The sequence below is a fragment of the Palaemon carinicauda genome, chromosome 12 (assembly GCF_036898095.1).
Source record: "Palaemon carinicauda isolate YSFRI2023 chromosome 12, ASM3689809v2, whole genome shotgun sequence".
NCBI classification, from domain to species: domain Eukaryota; kingdom Metazoa; phylum Arthropoda; class Malacostraca; order Decapoda; family Palaemonidae; genus Palaemon; species Palaemon carinicauda.
In genome coordinates, this window is record NC_090736.1 from 89,894,583 (window position 1) to 89,905,328 (window position 10,746).

Here is a 10,746-nt window from a genome sequence, read left to right on the forward strand (position 1 = left end):
AAACACTTTACTAAAATGAATGATAAACGCACGTGGCGATAAATGATTGAATTAAGTTACTTATGAGAAGCAAAACATGTTAGAAAGCACTTGGGCTTATGAACGCAAAAATTTAAGTTAAAGTAACAGGTCGAGGCTGACACTGTTGTGACGATTTCACGATTGCGGGCACACTGGGGCAGCCACTGATCTATTCAAAATGTAGATAGGCGCACGAGGCAACGACTTAGCTTTTAAAGTGCACTCTCATGGAGGCTAAACAAAAATGAGATTTCCCTCACGCGGAGGTAAAACAAAAATATCCTCGCTAAAGGACAAAATAAAAATCTCCTCGCTAAAGGACAAAATAAAAATCTCCTCGCTAAAGGACAAAATAAAAATCTCCTCGCTAAAGGAAATTAAATGGTACTACACGCACTGAGTTATGTACGGTAGTTAATTACGCACCCTTAGTTTGGGTTGTAAACAAGATCGCCATCTCGGAACAAACACGTGGAATGAAACGGACTTGGTGAAATTAAGTTTCTACGTTACTTGTAAGAAGACTTAAAATTATGTTACGCCAAGGACACGTGCTAGGTATACGGGAACATTAGTTAGAAAAGTTAAGGTTGGTTAGGGAAGGTAAACGACACAAAGGAAGGTAGCTCAAGGTACAAAATGTTACAAATTAGATGCTAAATTAGCAAAATTAGTTGACAGAACGAGTACACCGGTGCTCTAGTTGAGCAGTAAACACGGGCGTCTGAACAACAAAAACCTTAGTTCAAGTAGCTTAGAACTTTCTGGCTATAAGTGGATTCCGCCACAACACGTGGGTGAACGGATCCGAGACAAAGCGAAGTTCCTACGACAAAGTCTAGTCTTTCTGTAGAGAACATTCAAGCAAAAAATTAACCTGGCTACGTAGTTCTTTCCTTAAACACGTGGTAGATACAAAGAGATCATAATGATTACAAATTTCTCTTCCCAATTAAATTCTGGGCATTACACATTCAACAAACTGGCTAGTGCGTATGGGTAATTGATATAGCGAGTTACTGTATGCTTAATCAAGCTGATTAATTACGTTAATGCTTCACAAGTCAAAGGTAAAAGATCCGGTTCAAAGGACCACTCATCTGGAGAATTTTTTTATCTAAATGTTTGAGTGGGAACTTAGTCCGGGAAAGTCTCCCAACGGCAGTTACATAAAGATAAACAAGGGAGGATAATGAGCACTTACTCTCAGGGCACAAACGCCCTGCTAATACTTTACTACCACAGTTTAGTAACCATCACTCTTAAATACAAAAGGGGGAAATTTTTCTGTCCAGAGGCCGGAGAACTCCACACGTGAAAATGAAAAGGATTTATGGCCTACTCTAGCTTTGTCAGGTCTATAGTCATCTCACTCTTAGGTTCTGTTCCGACTCCGTCCCAGTTACCCCAGTGAGATGCTGGACAGGTATCTTACGTTAATGTAATTAGAGACTGTGGGATCCGTGTGTACGATATGTTTTCCCGCGCATTTATAAAGACGTGCGGAGCCTGTTCCAGGCACTTGTAATCTGGGTATCTGATTATTAAACAATGAATCGTCATCGACTCTTCTTCCTCAACCCCAAGATGGCGCAGTGAGATATGAACCTACGCCTGTGGAGCGTAGATCAGGATGGCACCACCTATTAGACCTCGTCTTGCAACGCCCTCCAGGAGGGCCATCGCAACTCCGTCACTTCGTCAGGCCCGCGACACCATTATGTCCCAGCAACGAGCTATCATTGCACTGCAAACCCAGGTGGCTAACCTGCCGGTAGCCAGAGTGCCACGGGTGTCCAATGCTTCAGCTCCTGAGAAGTGTGATGTAGAAATGTCTTCAGCGGCGTTCAGGACATGGAGGCGGTCTATGGAGTGCTGGATACACCTGAACAGGTGGCCTAGTTTGGAGGCCGTCATGCACATCCGTCTTCTGTGTGTGCCAGCTCTACAGAGAGCTTTAGATGCAAAGTTCTCAGCGGCCCAATGGTCATGTGTGAGCCCCAAGGAGGCATTAGATAGCGTTGAAAAGCTAGTACTACGGTCATCCAACCAAGCAGTGCTATGGAGCGAATTCTTTAATGATGTTCAGGCCACGGATGAGCCTATCAATGTGTATTTTCAAAGGTGTTCTCAGTTAGCTCTAGATTGCAAGTTCGAGTGCCCACAGTGTAATTCCGATCTGTCTGAATATATGCTATTGCGTAAAGTGATGGTAGGGTTGAATAATTTAGTGCTTAAAAGAGAAATTTTTCAAAGTTATCATAGGTATGATAGCGTAGACGCCCTCAGGGCACAGTGCATAGCATTTGAAGCTGCGGTTAGGGATGTAGGTGAGAGCGGGAAAATTTCCCGCCAAATTGCAAGTTATCCGCCAGTCGAGGCAGCCAATGTCACGGAGGAGGGGGAGTGTGCAGCCGCCACTATCCACCGTGCTGTGCATCGTACGCCGCCAACGAGGTGCGGCAACTGTGGCAGTTCGCACTCTGATAAGAATTCGTGTTTGGCCAAAGGTGTTACTTGTTATAAATGCCAGAAAGTGGGGCATTTGAAGAAATGCTGTAGGGGCAAACGTAAGGTCCTGCCAGAAGTATCTAGTGCTGTAGTGATTGCATCTACCGCCGTTGCGGGACAACCGTTATTAAATGTATCATTGTCAGTGCCGGGGGGGAGGGAGTGTGTACCCACCACCGCCGTTGCTGATACGGGGACCCAGGTTTGCGTCGCTGGCAGCGAGCTGTTGCAGCTGCTGCACCTCGACCCCGCGAAAGTTGAAAAGCAGCAGACGCTGAGAGATGTTGCAGGCATTCGTTTGAAGTGTTTAGGGGCAACTAAGTGTTGTGTATCATTAAATGGTCGATCCTCTATGCAGGAGATTTTCTTCGTGAATTCTGCAACAAATTTATACTTGTCATTGTCAATGTGCAAAGAGTTGGGTCTAGTCCCAGCTACGTTCCCCTATCATCTCGCCAGTGTTGCCACCGTTGATACAGTAGAGGAGGTGGATCTCTCACGTCCGACAGTGTTACCATTCCCCCCGCTGGAAGAAAACGTTCCCTTACTTCAAGATTGGCTACTCCAACGTTTTTCGGCGACAACCTTCAACACCTCCAAGTCACCCCTCCCAGTTATGGAGGGCCCACCCCACCGCATCCACCTCGTCACCGGGGCCATACCCTATGCTTGCCACACACCTGCAGCGGTCCCAAAGCACTGGGAAGATGAAGTCAAGGCTCAGCTGGAGGAGGACGTACGTAGGGGCATCATCCAGCCAGTACCACCGGGGGAGGCCACAGAGTGGTGCGCCAGAATGGTAGTAGTGGCCAAAAAGGATGGCCACCCGAGGAGGACAGTGGATTATCAGCGCTTAAATGCATGTTGCAAGAGGGAAACGCACCATACACCAGCACCCTTTGATATAGTATCTGGTGTACCTGTTCGAAGCTATAAGACTGTTGCAGATGCGTTCTGGGGTTTCCACCAGGTGGAGTTGGATGAGGACAGCCGAAGACTGACAACTTTCATAACCCCATGGGGCAGGTACCAGTATCGTCGCACCCCGATGGGCCACTGTGCAGCTTCCGATGCCTACACTCGACGGTTTGATGACGCAATTATGGATATTCCTCGCAAGTACAAGTGTGTAGACGACACCCTTCTGCATGACATAAGTGTTGAGGGAGCCTTTTGGCACACCTTTGATTTTCTGGCTACCTGCGCGAAGAAAGGCATTACCCTAAAACCAGAAAAGTTCTCATTTTGCAGGAGAGAGGCTACCTTTGTTGGTTTTCACCTGGGGTGGGACTCGTATGAGCCTACAAGTGAAAGGTTGGCTGCCATAAGAGACTTTCCCATGCCAGCCCAACCATCAGTTACGGATATCAGATCCTGGTATGGTTTCGTCAACCAGCTGGCACCCTTTTTGGCCACCGCGCCCCTCATGGAGCCCTTCCGGGAACTACTGAAGAAATCTACAGGAAAGAAGGTATATTGGGACGAACAACTGCAACACAAGTTCCGACAGGCTCAAGATATTATTTGTCGGCTGGCAAAGGATGGACTACGGTATTACGACAAGACTAGGCCTACAGCAGTAATCACAGATTGGAGTAGGGAAGGTATAGGTTTCGTTGTCCTGCAACAGTACTGTGGTTGTACCTCCCTAGAGACCCCTTTTTGTTGCAAAGGGGGTTGGCGGCTGGCTCTGTGTGGGAGTCGTCACCTGTCTGCTGCCGAATCCGGATACGCAGCAGTGGAAGGAGAAGCTTTGGCAGTGGCCTGGTGTCTACGGAAAGCAAGATTGTTTCTGTTGGGATGCCCCTCCCTCATTATCGTAACAGACCACCGCCCACTAGTGAAGCTTTTGGGGGATAGGGCCCTCACAGATGTGGTGAACCCAAGGTTATTCCGCCTTAAAGAAAAGACTCTGCAATATAAGTTCACAATAAAGTACCTGCCAGGAAAGTGGAATTCAGCAGCCGATTTTCTATCTCGGTACCCCTCCCTAACGGCAGTCCCAGATAAGGAGGACACCATACAAGAAGAAGATATCTCCGCAGCGGTAGCAGCAGCAACAGTAGCTGTATTGAGCCAAGATGACGGTATTACAATGGACGAAGAGATGGTCATGGACGCAGCAAATAATGATCCCGTATACCAGCTGTTGCTTGCAAGAGTCCGTGCTGGGGACTGGCCTAAGCAAAAATCCCAAGAACTACAGTGTCTTCGACCCTTCTACAGCGTAAGGGACAGGTTGGCTGCTGCACAAAGTATGGTGACATATACCCATGAGGAGGGGGCAGTGAGATTAGTGGTACCTGACTCATTACGTAATAAAGTAGCAAGGAGCCTGCATGCCAGCCATCAAGGGCTAGATTCGATGTTACGTCGTGCAAGAGCAACCGTGTATTGGCCTGGGATAGCAGGCGACTTGGAACAATGCCGAGCTTCCTGTGATGTCTGCAACCTGCACACGCCCTCTTCACCGCCAGAAGTCATGATTGTTACCCCTCCCCCTGAGTACCCCTTCCAGCAGACGGTGGCTGATCTCTTTCAACTCGAAGGACAAGTTTATTTGGCCTACGCTGACAGACTGACGGGTTGGCTAGAAATAGCGCATTTCCCCAAGGGAACTGGTTCCAACAAAATTATAGCGAAACTACGTGGCTACTTTTCCAGGTGGGGGGCTCCCGAGCAACTCTCCACTGATGGAGGCACTAACTTGGCTAGTGAGGAGATGATGGACTTTCTTAAGAAATGGAGGGTTACTGTCCGCCTTTCATCTGCTCATTATCCGCAGTCAAATGGGAGGGCAGAGGCTGCTGTGAAATCCGCCAAAAGAATCATCCGCTCGAACACGGGGGCCAACGGTAGTTTGGACAACGACAGGTGCACACAGGCAATGCTGCAATACCTGAATACGCCCTTGAGAGAGATAGGCAAGTCACCAGCTCAACTAGCAACAGGAAGAGCACTTCGTGATGGTGTTCCTACAGCAAGACAGCAGTATAAGGTAGATCGCCACTGGAGAAGAACCCTTCGACAGCGGGAAATATTGATGGCATCGTCTAGTGACAGATTTCCCCAATCACCAAGACAACGCTCTTGCAACATGACTCCATTGCATGTGGGCACCCAGGTTAGGATTCAAGATCCCGGGACTAAAAGGTGGGACAGATCAGGTGTCATCATCTCCCATCACCCATACCGGCAGTATACAGTAAGGCTTGACGGGAGTGGAAGGTTATCATTGCGCAACAGAAAACATTTAAAGGGACAGATAGCTTGTCCCACGCCCAGCCCACCGTGTGACCCAACCCCTAGCACCACACCAGCTGACAGCAGCAGTGAGAGCCCGCCCAGGTCTAGCTCCCCCACACCCAGTCTACCCCGTGCTACGAGACCGCAACGCTCCAGGAAAGAACCTGGCTGGCTCACTGAATTTGTTAAATAATATGTAATTGTCATTGCTTTTGTGTACTGCTAGCCTATAAATATATGATTTCCTTGTCCACGTGTTATTATGGATTTTTTTTTTTTTTTCTTTTTTTAAAGAATTATTGAAAATTCATGCTATACTATACATCTGATAGTGTTGCTCACATTGCTTTGTTCTGTGAATGTTTTAATTTTTTCTTGTATGGCTATGTTTGCAGTATGCAGTTGATCCATTTCTATTATGCCAATTCGACCCATTTTATTAAGCAATTATTGATTTATTTACTCTGATTATTTTTGTGTAGCCAGATGCTACATCGTGCATCCTATCTGTTTTGTTACTGATTTACCCCATTTGATAATTATCAGATTGCAGTGTAATTGTTGTAATTATTACATGTCAATCTTGGAGGGGCATGTGGGATCCGTGTGTACGATATGTTTTCCCGCGCATTTATAAAGACGTGCGGAGCCTGTTCCAGGCACTTGTAATCTGGGTATCTGATTATTAAACAATGAATCGTCATCGACTCTTCTTCCTCAACCCCAAGAGAGACAAAACCAAAAATGGGAGCAGTGATTTAAAGTAAAGTTTAAAAGTTTAAAGATAAGGATCTTTACCTTCAAAGTAGATATATTAATACAAAGTTCCTCGCTGTTACCACCTATAGACTTACTTAGACTTACTCCTTTCAGTATCGGGTATTCTGTCCCGTGATCAAATATTCTCAATTTACACATTAAATAAATGAGGGAGCAAAAATACGATGGAGGTTTAATTAACCTAATATTGATTTATTTCACAAATTTACATTAAAACAAAACGGACATCTTAACAACACAAAATGGTATAAAAAAGGAAAGCAATAAAAGCAATTCAAAACAATAAAAATGATTAGTTAGACACGTGGTCTTCAATAATTAATAATCGAAATTGGGTCGGACACGTGGCCAATGTGACCCAGAGACTGTGCTAGTCTTAAAAGCAAGAAATTATATCGAAAAAATATTTACACACAATCCCACCGCACACAGTCCGAATATGTAAAAGCCAGTTATTCTAAGCAAGTTATAACTATGGCCAATGTTGTAGTACCTGCACTCCTTTGAAGACAGTCCTATGCCCATGATGGCTGTTGACCTGGTTGCACTTTGCATTTTGCACTCTTGACTGGCTCACCCCAAGAATCCTCGTTTGTGGCAGTAGCGGTTTCCTAGGTTCCACTTCACTGTCTCCAGCTGGCAGGACTCCTTTATGAGCTGAGGTTTGGGAGAGGGGGCAGGGTGAGCCAGAGGTGCACAGATTAACTGACCAGGCCGGTCAGTCGGTCAGGGTGGCTTCTGAATGAATGGGGCGAACATAAATTCGAGAGGGATCACCTGGCTTCACCTCTCCAAACAAGTGACAGTCATGATGCGCAGAATAATCCATTGGGGGTGCCATATCAGGACTTCAGGACAGGGCAACATATTGTTGCAAGGAGTGCAGACGAGGCAGGATATTGTACTAAATACTCCAGAGAAATCTTGCTGCTCTAAGGGAGTTTATATATGACAACAATCCTACCTATTCTGTCTTGCTAAAAATGAGTTAGTTAATGATCAATTAGTAATGGGCTGGTGCGATGGGCATACATCTTAAAATTAACAAACCTACATTGGTATTGAGAAATAATGCATTAATTCAGCAGTATTAAAAATTATGTTTAAATGAGTCTAAGAATTTAATCTCGACCCACGTAGTTTAAAGAAAGAACCATCATACGCCGGGGTTACTAAGGCCCTTTGTTGTGTGTGTATCTACGCTGTGACGTCACGAGCATGGCGTACACTACTGTCAACACGTTTATTTGATTTAGTTAAGAATAGTCCTCCCGATGTTTTGTTAAAGAAAACTTGATGTAGGAGAGGACGTTCAAGGGGTAGCTGCTGTATTAGTAGAAGAGAGCTAAAAATACGATTGAAAAAAGAAGTGAAGAAATATTCTTCACAATATATATATATATATATATATATATATATATATATATATATATATATATATATATATATATATATATATATATATACATATATATATATGCATATATATATACATATATATATATATATATATATATATATATATATATATATATATATATATATATACATACATATATACATATAACGGATTTTGAGCGAAGCGAAAAATCTATTTTTGGGTGAGATAGCCATGGCGTCCTGATGGAAGGTTCCTTTTTGGTAGCTTCCTTGGGTATATAACTACTAGATATTCCCAGAGAATTTAACCACAGGTTATCACAGAATTCTAACTTCTGGAGCGAGTATCCTAAAGGTTTCCCTTTTAAGACATCGTATATCAACAGGGGACGCATGTATTAACGCGCCACATAGCTATCTACACCCTAAACAGAGTTAACACTTCGGTGTGTAGGGGCGGAGAATAGCTGGGAGCCGTTCCACAGCTAATCTCGTTCGTGGCTACTTTTGGTACTCGAGACGTAAACAAACGGGCGCCATTGCTAAATGACGTCACGTCCGTCGTCATCCTGACGCCAGTTGCTTGCCGATCGCCATGATACAGCAGAGCAGGGTGGGACCTAAAAACTGGACGAAGTAGCAGGGAGGGTCCATCAGGACGCCATGGCTATCTCACCCAAAAATAGATTTTTCGCTTCGCTCAAAATCCGTTTTTTGGGCTCAAGCCATGGCGTCCTGATGGAAGAATACCAGAGAATCAATGTATCGTGGTAGATTTTTCCCTATTGGGTAAGTGCCAAAGGCTTTGAACAAGGTAGCATAGTAATCTTAATAAAAGAACCGTAGGGAAGAAACCTTCCTGCCCCCTTGGCAGTGAAGTTCCCACGGGCCATGCCGAGATCAAAGTGGTTATCAAAGGGCTATTCACCCTGCTAGAAGAACCTGAAGAACTTGGAGACAAGACTGAATGGGTGGCATTCGTATAGGAACATTCTCGAAGGCAGACGAGTGGTGGTTGGACACTGTATGTAGAGGAGAATAGTCTCGTCTCTAAGGTATGAAGAGTAAGTATTCGTATTGGAATATTACATTGCAAAGGTGAATATATAATAAGGGTTAAGACCTTAGTATCTTCATTAACCATAAGGAAGGGGATAATAAAACTATGACAGACATGTATTTCATAGTATAAGTAGGAGCGGATTGAGACGCACAAGTAATAAAATAAGAATTTTATTTCACAATTGCAGAAAAATTAAATGAATTGCAATAATAAGTAAAGTTAATTTACGACAAATTATAATGTACATAGTAATAAAGACTTGCTCTTGAATCTGAAAGGGAATTTCAAATTTATTAGTAGGCACTCGTTCTCGAGGAACGTCAGTCTTTAATTAAAACACATCATGCTCTAGGCATGCGGCACTCGTGTGACGACTATGACATTTCACCTGGGATAAGAACAGTTATAAGAAAGCACTAAGTGTTTTCGACATCACTACATATCGCTCGAGGGTCAACATAGGCACCCGAAGAGCTAGAGTCCCAAGTAACTCGCTGTTCTATGCAGAGTTAGGTGCAGGTTTCATAACACTACCTGCGGCTACCACAAAATGTTTGACTTCGTGCACTTGTTTCGCATAATGTTTGAAGAAAACACGCGAGGACTTCCAGCCTGTGAAACTTTTAAGGCTTTTGAAGTCCATACTCTGAAAGAAATTCAGAGACGATGCAACTTTTCTAGGATCGTGACCGGCGGGTGTACTGTCAGGATCCGCTCTGCGAATGAAGTAGGTGATTTTCGCTCTTAGTTGTTTCAGTGACAGGTCGCTGCCCGATGTTTCTCCTTTGAAGAGTTGGCCTCCACCAAAGTTCGAAGTTCTGCGAAGATAGACCTTGAGGCTCTCTACTGGGCATAGAGAGGCATCTTCCTTCAGGGGGCATATTCTCCAAGGGCCCCATCTTTTGGTGGGTAATTCGTTTTTGGCGAGAAACGTCGGATCCGGGAAGAGGGTAAGGTCTCCTGAATCAGTAAACAGGATATGACCCTCTTCTCTTGATAATGCCACTATTTCGCTGACTCGGGCTCCTGAAGCAAGAGCAAAGAGAAATATAACTTTCTGAGTCAGATCCTTGAGAGGGCATGAATCATTATCCAAGTTGGAGGCGAAATGGAGCACCTTGTCCAATGACCAGGAGATCGGTTTCGGTGGGGGTGCTGGGCGTAGACGAGCGCATGCTTTCAGCAGTTTATTGAAGATGTCGCTGGACAGATCAATTTGGAAGGCATACAACAGTGGTCTAGTCAAGGCCGATTTGCAAGTAGAAATCGTATTGGCTGCTAATCCCTGTCCATGAAGGTGAATAAAGAAGGACATGCAAAAATCAATGGTGATTTCCGTAGGATTTTTTGCCTTGACGAATGAGACCCATTTTCTCCAAGATGATTCGTATTGCCGTCTTGTGGATTCGGTCTTGTATTCCTCGAGGAAGTCTAGACTTTTCTTCGAGATCCCAAACCTCTTCTTCGCGGCTAGGGAGAGAAAATCATGAGATGAAGGTCCTTGATTTTCGATGATGAAGCGAAGACAGTCGACTTCTGTACTTGTTGGGAGAGAACTGGGCCCGGGAGAGGGTTCAGCATGGGCTGCAGCTCCAGGACCAGGGGGTACCAGTTGCTCCGGGGCCACTTGGGAGCCACTAGGGCCGCTGTCCCTTTGAAGGTTCTCAGCTTGGAGAGGACTTTCAGCAGAAGGTTGGTGGGAGGGAACAGGTAGATCTTGGACCATCTGTTCCAATCCAGGGACA